The sequence below is a fragment of the Oncorhynchus mykiss genome, chromosome 8 (assembly GCF_057628025.1).
Source record: "Oncorhynchus mykiss isolate SJ-2025 chromosome 8, ASM5762802v1, whole genome shotgun sequence".
Taxonomy (NCBI): domain Eukaryota; kingdom Metazoa; phylum Chordata; class Actinopteri; order Salmoniformes; family Salmonidae; genus Oncorhynchus; species Oncorhynchus mykiss.
Window position 1 is genome coordinate 15,166,326 of NC_143029.1, and position 15,045 is coordinate 15,181,370.

The window sequence follows — 15,045 nt, forward strand, 5'->3', positions numbered from 1 at the left end:
TGGGATGGAAGTTCACCTTCCAGCAGGACAATGACCTTAAGCATACTGCTAAAGCAACACTTTAAGGGAAAACATTTAAATGTCTTGGAATAGCCTTGTCAAAGCCCAGACCTCAATCCAATTGAGAATATGTGGAATGACTTAAAGATTGCTGTACACCAGCAGGAACCCATCCAACTTGAAGGAGCTGGAGCTGTTTTGCCTTGAAGAATGGGCAAAAATCCCAGTGGCTAGATGTGCCAAGCTTTTAGATACATATCCCAAGAGACTTGCAGCTGTAATTGCTGCAAAAGGTGGCTCTACAAAGTATTGACTATTTTGCAACTTCAAAGCATGGCACATGTTGTGTAAATCAAATGATACAACGCCCCCCCCACAGTTTGTATTATGGAATCATTGAATTGAAATCAATTCATTAGGCCATAATCTATGGAATTCACATGACTGGGAAGGTGCGCAGCCAAAGGTGAGCATGGGCCCCCTCACTGGGGAGCCAGGCCCAACCAATCAGAATGAATTTTTCCCCACAAAAGGGCTGTATTACAGACAAAGATTATCCTCAGTTTCATCAGCTGTCAGGGTGGCTGGTCTCAGGCAATCCCGCAGGTGAATAAGCCAGATGTGGAGGTCCTGGGCTGACGTGATTTGCGGTTGTGAGTCCAGTTGGACGTATTGCCAAATTCTCTAAAACAACATTGGAGGCGGCTTATGGTAGAGAAATGATCAATTCTCTGACAACAGCTCTGGTGGACATTCTTGCAGTCAGCATGACAATTGCATGCTCCTTCAACTTGAGACATCTGTGGCATGGTGTTTCGTGACAAAACTGCACATTTTAGAGTGACCTTTTACTGTCCCCAGCACAAGGTGCACCTGTGTAATAATCATGCTGACTTGTCATGTGGATGGATTATCTTGGCAAGGGAGAAATGCTCAATAACAGGGAAGTAAACTAATTTGTGCACAAAAGCTGAGAGAAATAAGATTTTTGTGTGTATGGAACATATCTGGGATCTTTATTTCAGCTCACGTTACATGGGGACCAACACTTTACATGTTGCATTTATATTTTGGTTCAGTAAATATCAGTGTTGAGCGGCTCCCCTGAGAATGGATCTAATCAAGTTAACCAGTCTACTACTTCACAGGCAATCACATATCTCATTAGCAGTCTGCTCAGAGCTGTCATTGTTATTGATGATTACACACACACACACACTAACCATAACATTACTCTAACCCCTAAGCATAAGCACTAACCCCTAATTCTAACACTAAAATAGCAATTTTTCAGGTGAGGACCGGTATGATGTCCTCACTTCTCTGAATTTAGTTGGTTTACTATTCTAGTGAGGACATTAGGTAAACTACAGCCCAGTGCAGAGGAGGAGGTACACTACAGTACACTACAGCCCAGTGCAGAGGAGGAGGTACACTACAGTACACTACAGCCCAGTGCAGAGGAGGAGGTACACTACAGTACACTACGGCCCAGTGCAGAGGAGGAGGTACACTACAGTACACTACAGCCCAGTGCAGAGGAGGAGGTACACTACAGTACACTATAGCCCAGTGCAGAGGAGGAGGTACACTACAGTACACTACAGCCCAGTGCAGAGGAGGAGGTACACTACAGTAAACTACAACCCAGTGCAGAGGAGGAGGTACACTACAGTACACTACGACCCAGTGCAGAGGAGGAGGTACACTACAGTACACTACGGCCCGGTGCAGTGGAGGAGGTACACTACAGTACACTACGGCCCGGTGCAGGGGAGGAGGTACACTACAGTACACTACGACCCAGTGCAGAGGAGGAGGTACACTACAGTACACTACAGCCCAGTGCAGAGGAGGAGGTACACTACAGTACACTACGACCCAGTGCAGAGGAGGAGGTACACTACAGTACACTACAGCCCAGTGCAGAGGAGGAGGTACACTACAGTACACTACGGCCCGGTGCAGTGGAGGAGGTACACTACAGTACACTACGGCCCGGTGCAGGGGAGGAGGTACACTACAGTACACTACGGCCCGGTGCAGAGGAGGAGGTACACTACAGTACACTACAGCCCAGTGCAGAGGAGGAGGTACACTACAGTACACTATAGCCCAGTGCAGAGGAGGAGGTACACTACAGTACACTACGGCCCAGTGCAGAGGAGGAGGTACACTACAGTACACTACGGCCCGGTGCAGGGGAGGAGGTACACTACAGTACACTACGGCCCGGTGCAGGGGAGGAGGTACACTACAGTACACTACGGCCCAGTGCAGAGGAGGAGGTACACTACAGTACACTACGGCCCGGTGCAGGGGAGGAGGTACACTATAGTACACTACAGCCCGGTGAAGAGGAGGAGAAGCTGCCATTACACAACAGGTGGGCGACTAGCAGGCAACACACACACAGTAACACTGTAAAAGGTCAAATTGTTGCTACAGTAGATTCTCTGATATATCTACCTTCCTTTAAAAATGAAAGCATGTGCTTCCTCTGATCTATCATCAATGACCCGTATCAGGGAATGTTACAGTGATATTGCACAACAATAGGTTTTTGACATAGTGACCATTTTATATGGAGATAAAGATAGGTAAGGTGCCATGCTCAATGACAAACACCTTCAGTGATTACATGTTAGATGTGACAGATGGTCAGGGGTAGGAAGCACTGCAGGAGCCACCGGAGGACCTCACTTCTGATCTACATCCCAAATAGAACCCTATTCCTTTTATAGTGCACTACTCTTGTATGTGTATGTACGTGTCCTATGAAAAGGGGATACGGTGTCATTTGGGATACATCCCTGTTGTCCAACAGAGCACCAACATGTACTCTTAGAGTATCAGTCTGCCTTCAGAATGAACAAGCTTTTTGCATGAACGTCTGAAGGCACACTGCTACAGGGAAACCATTTTGGATCTTACCCATTTGAATTCTATTCAAATGATCCTAGCCAGTATTATGGCTGTTGAATGGGCACAAAGAGCTGGTAGCTACAACGCATTCCTTCCACCCACACACCATTCTTCTCATTCTGTTTATAGCAATCAGCAACAAAGACATTACTGAAAATATTGTTTAAAAAAAATGAAAAGTGGATGTGTGTGTGGTTGATCAGGATGAACGGAAAAAAAGGGATTCACACATTCATCCAAGCAGAACCCATTGGATGTCATACTGCCATCTGACAAGCAGCATATCTCAGGGTTTGTCCTCAGCCAATGATCCCACTCTGTGGATTGAGGTACTAGAGCGATGGCCATCTGCCGCAGTGGTGACTGGTGTCACGTTAAATTGGAGGGCGGCTAATTGCAATGGCTGGAACGTAATAAATGAAATGGTATTAAACATGTTGTTTCCATGTGTTTGATGCCATTCCATTCACTTCATTCCTCCTCTCACCAGCCTCCTCTGAAGATAATCCTGTGCCTCCTCTCAGTCACGGCGTTGTGGTGAGTTCACCGGGAACGGCCTGGCCACCCCACTGCTAGTCGTGACAGCCCTCGCTCTGCTGCAGCCTGTTCCTTCTCTGTCTGTAAGGCAGCATGCAGTTGACTGGCCACTTCACTCCACTGTGCTGTGGTAGTGTTTGGTTACCATGGAGACCCATCGCCATCAGTTTGCCCACGCCTCCCTTTGTTGCACCACCACGACCTCAACAGTAGTCAGGTGTAGGGCTGAATGCAGATCAGATATGAAGTTAAAAGTATGTGGGTGGGTGCAGCAGCTACATGTTAAATGTTATAACACCTCTTTTCATTTTCAATTCAAGTGAATGACTTTGTGTTTTAAAGATAATTGTACTGAGAATATGCATTGTTAGTTGCTTGGCATAGAACAAGAAGATAAGAATCCCGGCTCAACCTTAACCCTATTCATAACCTTAACCCTAACCCTAACCCTAACCTTAACCCTAACCCTAGCTTCATGTCCACACCCGGTAAAAATCTGTCATTCTGCCCCTGAGCAAGGCAGTAACCCACTGTTCCCCGGGTGACGAAGACGTGGATGACGATTAAGGCAGCCCCCCGCACCTCTCTGATTCAGAGGGGTTGGGTTAAATGCGGAAGACACATTTCAGTTGAATGCATTCAGTTGTACAACTGACTAGGTATCCCCCTTTCCCTTTCCCTGGCTCAACCCTAACCCTAGCCATAACCTTAACCCTAACTCAAGATTCATGTCCACACCCCAGCTCTAACCTTACCATAGCCCTGCCTCAGAGGTCAGACTAGTGGGATGTTTGGACTGAGTATTGCACTTTTCATAATGTATGGCTTTTCATAAAACACAATCGACTGTTTGGTGACTGTGGTCATTGTTGTGCAATTGATGAATAAAGCTCGTAAAATACCTAGCTCAATATATAAATGACTGATATTGACCATAATTATGGTCTTCCCCGGTGTATGAATGAGAGAGCGAGAGAGAGAGTGTCACACCCTGATCTGTTTCACCTGTCCCTTTGATTGTCTCCACCCCCTCCAAGTGTTGCTTATTTTCCCTGGTGTATTTATCCCTGTGCTTCCTGTCTCTCTGTGCCAGTTAGTCTTGTCAAGTCAACCAGCGTGGTTTTCCTGTGCGCCTGCTTTTTCTATACTCCTTTTGCAGGTCCTCCTGGTTTTGACCCTTGCCTGTTTCTGGACTTTGTACCCGCCTGCCTGACCATTCTGCCTGCCTTGACCTCCAGTCTGCCTGCCACTCTGTACCTCCTGGACTCTGATCTGGTTTTGACCTTTTGCTAGTCCACAACCATTTTCTTGTCTACCCCTTTGGATTATGATAAATATCAAAGACTCAAACCATCTGCCTCGCATGTCTGCATCTGGGTCTCTCGTTGTGCCCTTATAGAGAGAGAGATTAGAAAAAACCTGCAGTCAGTCTGAGTGCAGCCTGATCCTGTTCAGAATAAGATCTGTCTCTCTTGGTGGTGGCGGTAGAGAGGTCAAATAGCCTGTCTGCCTGTGACTAATGGCCACGCTGAAGTGAGGTAATTTGTTCCAGAGTGACAGGGGTGAGGCCATTGCACTGTGCCACTACACCTCCACTCAGACCTATCCCTCCGTTTCAAGTACGGGGAAATGCACATGATAGATGGGGTGAGGTGAGCAGGGCTATGAGGGGCCTGCCTCCATGGTTGTGTCATAAATGGCAACCTATTGCCTATATAGTCCACTACTTTGTCCAGAGCCCTATGGGGTTTCGGTCTTATCCATAAGGAAGGATTCAGTTCTACTCTACCAGTCCATCCAGCTGTGCTTCCTGAGGAGAGCCCTCAGCTCAGGGGCCAGATGTGTGGAGGAGCTGTAGAGCTGTTGAGTGAGAATGCAGCTGGATGCAGCAATCAACAGCCATGCATGGAAACTCCCATAACCACTCCTTCAGTTGACATGTAATGTAGACTATGGCAATGGGAGGCGGAGTAGGGATGGAGAATTTCAGAACTTTGCATGATTCAAAGTGTCGGGAACACAAAGAATTTCATGACAATGGAGAGATAGCAGAAAAAGAGGGGAGGACAGAGAGATTCCTTCAGGGGGGAGGATGATATGGTGTCAACATAACATGACTACTTGGCTTTCTGTATCCAATTCCAATAGCTGTGAGTGTTTGAGTTTGTATATATATTCAGTTACTGTACCATAAATACAGGTTACTGTAGGCCATCTGAGGAGTTACAGGAGGAGGTGTTAGTTACGGGTGATGACACTAGCACAGTGCTAATATTTTCACTAAAGGGGGACAGAATCCTGTCCAGACCTGACTCCGGGAATGTTCTGGAATTTTCTTCTCCTGTCTTGTTCCCGAACTCCAGAACGGGAATGTGCCTGTCTTGTCTTGAGGAGCAGGTCTGGCAGGAGAAATAAAGAAATAAAGAAAGAGAAATGGAGAAAGAGCAAGAGAGGAAGAGAGAGTGAGAGTGTGTGTGTGAGAGAGAGAGAGAGAGCAAGTGTGAAAGAGAGAGAGAGAGAGAGAGAGACCACATTCACCCTGCACACCCTAATTGACAAACAAACAAACAAAAACAAAGGCAAAGTGTTCTCATGCATTGTTGACTTAAAAAAAGCTTTCGACTCAATTTGGCATGAAAGTCTGCTATACAAATTGATAGAAACGGGTGTTGGGGGGAAAAACATACAACATTATTATAATCCATGTACACAAACAAAAAGTGTGCGGTTAAAATGGTCAAAAAACAGACATTTCCTTCCACAGGGTGAGACAGGGATGCAGCTTAAGACCCACCCTCTTCAACACACACATATATATATATATATAGATATATATACACATACATATACATATAGACATATATATATATATATATATATATACACATACATATAGACATATATATATATATATACACATACATATACACATACATATATATATATATATATATATATATATATACACATACATACAGTGGAGCAAAAAAGTATTTAGTCAGCCACCAATTGTGCAAGTTCTCCCACTTAAAAAGATGAGAGAGGCCTGTAATTTTCATCATAGGTACACTTCAACTATGACAGACAAAATTTGAAAAAAAAATCCAGAAAATCACATTGTAGGATTTTTTATGAATTTATTTGCAAATGATTGCACACTCCAAACTCCACTATGGCCAAAACCAAAGAGCTGTCAAAGGACACCAGAAACAAAATTGTAGACATGCACCAGGCTGGGAAGACTGAATCTGCAATAGGTAAGCAGCTTGGTTTGAATAAATCAACTGTGGGAGCAATTATTAGGAAATGGAAGACATACAAGACCACTGTCAAATGTCTACAGTTTGCTGATGATCTGGTGCTTCTGTCCCCAACCAAGGAGGGCCTACAGCAGCACCTAGATCTTCTGCACAGATTCTGTCAGACCTGGGCCCTGCAAGTAAATCTCAGTAAGACAAAATGAATGGTGTTCCAAAAAAGGTCCAGTTACCAGGACCACGAATACAAATTCCATCTAGACTCCGTTGCCCTAGAGCACACAATTGTATTTACATACCCTGGCCTAAACATCAGCGCCAAAGGTAACTTCCACAAAGCTGTGAACGATCTGAGAGACAAGGCAAGAAGGGCCTTCTATGCCATCAAAAGGAACATAAAATTCAACATACCAATTAGGATTTGACAAAAAATTATTGAATCAGTTATAGAACCCATTGCCCTTTATGGTTGTGATGTCTGGGGTCTGCTCACCAACCAATAATTTACCAAATGGGACAAACTCCAAATTGAGACTCTGCATGCAGAATTCTGCAAAAATATCCTCCATGTACAATGTAAAACACCAAATAATGCATGCAGAGCAGAATTAGGCCGATGCCCTCTAATTATCAAATTCTACAACCATCTAAAAGGAAGCGATTCCCAAACCTTCCATAACAAAGCCATCACTTACAGAGAAATGAAACCGGAGAAGAGCCCCCGAAGCAAGCTGGTTCTGGGGCTCTGTTCACAAACATAAACAGACATCACAGAGCCCCAAGACAGCAACACAATTAGGCCCAACCAAATCATTAGAAAACAAAGATAATTACTTGACACATTGGAAAGAATTTACAAAAAAACTGCACACCCCAGGAAGCTATTTGGCCCTAAACAGAGAGTACCCAATTACAGAATGACTGACCACTGTGACTGACCCAAAATTAAGGAAACTTTGACTATGTACAGAATTAGTGAGCATAGCCTTGCTATTGAGAGAGGCCGCCGAAGGCAGACTTGGCTCTCAAGAGAAGACAGCCTATGTGCACACTGCCTACAAAATGAGGTGGAAACTGAGCTGCACTTCCTTACCTCCTGCCAAATGTATGATCATATTAAAGACACCTGAGATTATACAGACCCACAAATATTTTGATAAACACCCATATCTATTGGGTGAAATGTCACAGTGTGCAATCACAGCAGCAAGATTTGTGACCTGTGGCCACAAGAAAAGGGCAACCAGTGAAGAACAAACACCATTGTGAATTAACTCAGCAAAAAAATAAACGCCCTTTCACTGTCAACTGCGTTTATTTTCAGCAAACTTAACATGTGTAAATATTTGTATGAACATAACAAGATTCAACAACAGATATAAACTGAACAAGTTCCACAGACATGTGACTAACAGAAATGGAATAATGTGTCCCTGAACAAAGGGGGGATCAAAATCAAAAGAAACAGTCAGTATCTGGTGTGGCCACCAGCTGCATTAGGAACTGCAATGCATCTCTTCCTTTTATTTATTTATTTTACCTTTATTTATTATTATTTAATTATTTATTATTTTATCCTCATGGACTGCACCACATTTGCCAGTTCTTGCTGTGAGATGTTACCCCACTCTTCCACCAAGGCACCTGCAAGTTCCCAGACATTTCTGGGGGGAATGGCCCTAGCCCTCACCCTCTGATCCAACAGGTCCCAGACATGCTCAATGGGATTGAGATTCGGGCTCTTCGCTAGCCATCGCAGAACACTGACATTCCTGTCTTGCAGGAAATCAGCCATACTGCTCGTTCTGTGCGTGGTGGCATTGTCATGCTGGAGGGTCATGTCAGGATGAGTCTGCAGGAAGGGTACCACATGAGGGAGGAGGATGTCATCCCTGTAACGCACAGCGCTGAGATTGCCTGCAATGACAACAAGCTCAGTCCAATGATGCTGTGACACCCCGCCCCAGACCATGACGGACTCTCCACCTCCAAATCGATCCCACTCCAGAGTACAGGCCTTGGTGTAACGCTCATTCCTTCGACAATAAACCGTGACTCGTCAGTGAAGAGCACTTTTTGCCAGTCCTGTCTGGTCCAGTGGATTTGTGCCCATAGTTGACGTTGTTGCCGGTGATGTCTGGTGAGAACCTGCCTTACAATAGGCCTACAAGCCCTCAGTCCAGCCTCTCTCAGCCTATTGCGGACAGTCTGAGCACTAATGGAGGGATTGTGCGTTCCTGGTGTAACTCAGGCAGTTGTTGTTGCCATCCTGTACCTATCCCGCAGGTGTGATGTTCGGATGTACCGATCCTGTGCAGATGTTGTTACACGTGGTCTGCCACTGCGAGGACGATCAGTTGTCCGTCCTGTCTCCCTGTATCCCTGTCCTAGGCGTCTCACAGTACGGACATTGCAATTCATTGCCCTGGCCACATCTGCAGTCCTCATACCTTCTTGCAGCATGCCTAAGGCACGTTCACACAGATGAGCAGGGACCCTGGGCATCTTTCTTTTGGTGTTTAGACATAATATGACATAATATGATATTTGAAATGTCTATATTTTTTTTAATTTTTTGTGAGCGTAATGTTTACTGTAAAAAATATAAACTTTTGTTTATTATCTATTTCACTTGCTTTGGCAATGTAAACATATGTTTACCATGCCAATAATGCCCCTTAAAATTAATTGAGAGAGAGAAAGAGAGAGAAGGGTGGGGGTGGGGGGTGGGGGGGGGGGGTGTTGGAGAGAGAAGAGAACGATTCAGAGAGTGTTAACTCTGAAGGACAACTCTCTCTCCAGACAGTAACTGCCATTACTACCTGAAGTACCTCTGAAATGTCTGAAATGGTTGAATTCTAAATATGATGGAATCTCATAAGCTTTTCTATGCAGTAGAGTGGAGGACAGTGCCATGAAGAACAACCACATGAAGTATTACCTGGAACCATTGCAGTGATCCTTTAATCCCACTGTATAACAGATAGGTTTCCATAACTATAAAATCTCCCGTACGTAATCCGCATGGTTGGACACTATCGGCTCTTTTTGTTCATGTTGTTCACTTCTCACTGCTGTTACAACCACTGATGTTTTAAATACAATTACTGCAATAAATAAATCATAAACAATTCTAACTCATGACATACATACAGACATACATACAGTATAACATATTTGGTTGTAATTGGATGGTAAAAGCTAAAAGTCACTACATATGGTTTTATCCTTCTGATTAAGCTTTGATCACTTGAAAAGAAGAGACAGCACAACAGGTCTCAGTTTTGATTATGCGTGAGAGTGATGGAGACCCTCTGCAGCCGAGGCTGAGCTCCCCATCTCTAGTTGCTATGGAGACCAGCCCATCGCAGCAGCAGAGTGGTGGGCTGCAGGCTGGAGCTACCCTGTGTGGATTTGCAGTGAGTGAGAAAACACACACCGACACAGAAAACGGACACATGAAAATACCTCGTCCTCTTTTCTCAGCCAGCGGATCTTTCTTTTTCCATCACCACATTTGTGGATGCTTGTCAATGAATATATGACATGACCCCAAGTCAAGGCCCTTACACGAGAAGACTAATAAGATACATTTTGTGTGGTTTTAATTTGAACACTATTCTAACAGTAACAAGACAAGTTGTGTGTTTTGGAGCAGCTCCAAGGTGATTTACTGTAGAGAAAGAAATGGAGCAATAGAACTGCTGTTGAGTCTATTTTAGTTGTGGGTAGAGTTCTTCTCACCGACAGAACAGACTCTCTGGAGATGGTTCCCTTCCTGTTCCTGCAGAGAGAGGCTAAGCCCCAAATGGCACCCTATTCCCATTATAGGGCACAACTTTGGATTAGAGCCCTATGGGCCCTGGTCAAAAGTAGTGCACTATACAGAGACTAGGATGCCATTTCAGACGCAGCCAGAGACGTCCACGTTGCGTTCCCACATTACCTCACCCCCTAAAACATGCCACACAGGCCTCAACCTCGGGCCCTGGAATGTGTGACTCCAATCACCCCACCACAACTGTGTGTGTGTGTGTGTGTGTGTGTGTGTGTGTGTGTGTGTGTGTGTGTGTGTGTGTGTGTGTGTGTGTGTGTGTGTGTGTGTGTGTGTGTGTGTGTGTGTGTGCGCGCGCATGCATATGAGAGAGAGAGCGAAAGAGAGAGAGAGAGAGAGCGAGAGAACAAATGTGTAAATATGCAAAGGATTCAAAGAATGTTGCAGTTGATTTTTTTTTAAATTACATTTTGAGAGAGGACTAGGACACATTCATACAGCTTAAGGTGAAGAGAAAAAATTAAAAGGACACTTTTTGCCCAGTGCTGCAGTTTTGGAGCCATTATCATTGTTTAGAGGAGAAAAGAGTGTGAGAGAGAGGGAATGAAATAGACTGAAATATTTATTACTGTGCAATGCAACACTAGGCTAGCAGACTCTGCATGCCCCTTTTCTGTGGGTTTTTACAACAGACTTATCACAAAGCCTACATCACCAGCCAACCTACGCCCGTCTCCTCCTCCTCCTCCTCCTCCTCCTCCTCCTCCTCCACCATCTGTGAAACACAAAAGGAATACAAAATCTGCTGGACCACAGCGAGAACAGCAGCAGTGCATTTCAAACTATGCTGTGTCGTGCAGGGAGATAGGGAAGCAGGCAAGCAGGGAGGCAGACAGGCAGGCGGACACAGGCAGGCAGGCAGGGAGGCAGACAGGCAGGCGGACACAGGCAGGCAGGCAGGGAGACAGGCAGACAGGCAGTTACTGACTGTTACTGATTTCCATAGACAACAGGGTTTTGCTTTGCATAAATAATGCTGGAGTCAGTCTGAGGTGCAGCATACCATGAAATTGGTTCTTTGGTAGCTAAGGCAGGCAGGTGTCCCACGTTCAGGCAGCTCTGCTCTGTGGATTGACAGGAGATACTATGGGAGCTCACAACATTTAAGCTTGGTTTAACTTAAAACCCAAAACACACCAACACCAGCCACCCACCCACTTCTTCTGCAACAATAGGCACTACTGCATATAGGTAATAGGATGCCATTTGGGAAGTCTGGGTTCCATTTGGGAATAGGGTGCCTTTTGGGTGATGGTCGAAAGTAGTGCACTCTGGATGCAACCACATTCTGTGCTCTAGCAGCTGTGATGATATCCTGAGTCATGACAAGGCAAAGCGGTGTTAATGTTCAATGTTGCTCTTAGGGATGGAAGATTGAATTGAGCCAGTCGGTAACAGCGAGCTTTGACTCAAACCTGATAAGAAATTAGCCTGTGGAAGGGGAACATAGTGCTGCTAGAGTCCAGAGCTGCTAGAGTCTCCCGCCTGTCCAGAGCTGCTAGAGTCTCCCGCCTGTCCAGAGCTGCTAGAGTCTTCCGCCTGTCCAGAGCTGCTAGAGTCTCCCGCCTGTCCAGAGCTGCCAGAGTCTCCCGCCTGTCCAGAGTGCCAGAGTCTCCCGCCTGTCCAGAGCCGCCAGTCTGCAAGGAGCCGCCAGAGCCGCCAGTCTGCAAGGAGCCGCCAGAGCCGCCAGTCTGCAAGGATCCGCCAGAGCCGCCAGTCTGCAAGGATCCGCCAGAGCCGCCAGTCAGCCAGGAGACGCCAGAGCCACCAGTCAGCCAGGAGCCACCAAAGCCGCCAGTCAGACAGGATCCGCCAGAGCCGCCAGTCAGCCAGGATCCTCCAGAGCCGCCATTCAGCCAGGATCCGCCAGAGCCGCCATTCAGCCAGGATCCGCCAGAGCCGCCATTCATCCAGGATCCGCCAGAGCCGCCAGTCAGCCAGGATCTGCCAGAACCACCAGTCAGCCAGGATCCGCCAGGATTCGCCAGAGCCGCCATTCAGCCAGGATCCGCCAGAGCCGCCAGTACTGGCACGCTGCATTTTGGTCCTCCTCTCCTTCAGCGGAAGAACGCCGTTACACATAGCCCACTCGGTCTGCATTCTCAAATGGCACCCTATTCCTTATTTAGTGCGCTTCTTTTGACCAGGACCCATAGGGATAATATAATAATAACAATTATATTGATTGGATTTACAAATAACTTTTCTAGACACCCAAAGTGCTTTACATAGTAAGGTGGAAGCTCACAGCAACCAAATTGCAACAGAACACTCACCCCACATCAGCTAGAGAGGTGAGATATGCCAATTAGGAGACCAGGTTGGGAATTTTGCTATGACACAGGGGTTAACACCCCTACTCTTACGATAAGGGCTGTGGGATCTTAAGTGACCATAGAGAGTCAGGACACCCGTTTAACATCCCATTCGAAAGACGGCACCCTACGCAGGGCAATGTCCCCATCACTTCCCTGGGGTATTGGGATTTGATCTTAAGACCAGAGGGAAGAGTGCGTGTGAGCTTCAATGCCATACAACACTCCTTCCGTGGCCTCCAACTGCTTTTAAATGCTAATAAAACTAAATGCATGCTCTTCAACCGATTGCTGCCCGCACCCGCCTGCCCGACTAGCATCACTACTCTGGACGGTTCTAACTTAGAATATGTGGACAACTACAAATACCTAGGTGTCTGGTTAGACTGTAAATTCTCCTTCCAGATTCACATTAAGCATCTCCAATCCAAAATTAAATCTAGAATCTGCTTCCTATTTCGCAACAAAGCCTCCTTCACTCATGCTGACAAACATACCCTTGTAAAACTGACAAACCTACCGATACTTGACTTTGGCGATGTCATTTACAAAATAGCTCCCAAAACTCTACTCAGCAACTGGATGTAGTCTATCACAGTGCCATCCGTTTTGTCACCAAAGCCCCATATACTACCCACCACTGCGACCTGTATGCTCTCGTTGGTTGGACCTCGCTACATATTCGTTGCCAAAACCCACTGGCTCCAGGTCATCTACAAGTCTTTGCTGGGTAAAGCCCCGCCTTAGCTCACTGGTCACCATAGCAACACCCACCCGTAGCACGCGCTGCAGCAGGTATAGTTCACTGGTCATCCCCAAAGCCAACACTTCCTTTGGCCGCCTTTCCTTCCAGTTCTCTGCTGCCAATGACTGGAACGAATTGCAAAAATCACTGAAGCTGGAGACATATCTCCCTCTCAACTTTAAGCATCAGCTGTCAGAGAAGCTTACCGATCACTGTACCTGTACACAGCTAATCTGTAAATAGCACACCCAACTACCTCATCTCCATATTGTTATTTATCTTATTGCTCTTTTGCACCCCAGTATCTCTACTTGCACATCATCATCTGCACATCTATCACTCCAGTGTTAATGCTAAATTGTAATTATTTCGCCTATATGGTATATTTATTGCCTACTCTTCTACATTTGCACACACTGTACATATATTTTTTATATTATACTATTGACTGTGTGTTTGTTTATGTGTAACTCTGTGTTGTTGTTGACTGTACGTTTGTTTTTGTGTAACTCTGTGTTGTTGTTTTTGCCGCACTGCTTTGCTTTATCTTGGCCAGGTTGCAGTTGTAAATGAGAACTTGTTCTCAACTGGCCTACCTGGTTAAATAAACAAATTAAAAAATGTAAAAGTGTGTGTATTGGCCCTCCAACATCACTTCCAGCAGAATCTGGTCTCCCATCCAGGGACCAACCAAGAGCAACCCTGTTTAGCTTCAGAGGCAAGCCAGCAGTGGGATGCAGGGTGGTATGCTGCTGGCTATATAGGGAATAGGGTGCCATTTGGGACGCAGACTCTGTGTCTGTAGAAACAGAACAAAGCACAAAAAAACACCCTCCAAATGTTGTTTTTTCAACTTTCTAGAATGTCATAGATACAGTATTAAGTATTCAGGGGCATATGGGTCCTATGTATAGACCTTGGCATGATTAAATGGAGTAAGAAGAATTCTAATTATCCTAAAAAGATAACGCTTCACTGAATGAATGTTTGACTCAAGCTAAACTCATGCTTACAAATGGATTTACCAAACAATGAATCTACCTACACACCCTCTCTTCATCTTTATTGCGGTTTACATGGTGCTAACTCCAATCCTGTCACACACACCACCACCAGAAATAGTTTATGACAAAAAATCAAGTAAAGCAGGGTAGATTAGAGCTGAGGCGTGGGGTATGGACAAGGATAGCAATTACTGTAATGGATGACTCAGGTGATAGGTGAAAGATCTGTTTATGTGTCATTCTGCAAGGCACTTAACCATAATTGTACAAAACAGTCTGCTAAATGACTAAAAAGTACATTCTTACAAGCTACAACAGTACACTGGGCTCTCATTCTGCGCCAGTCAATGTTGCCCTCTATAGGGAAACATCAGACATTGGACTACAAGTGCAATCCACCTCAATGAGTACTGGCTAAAACACATTT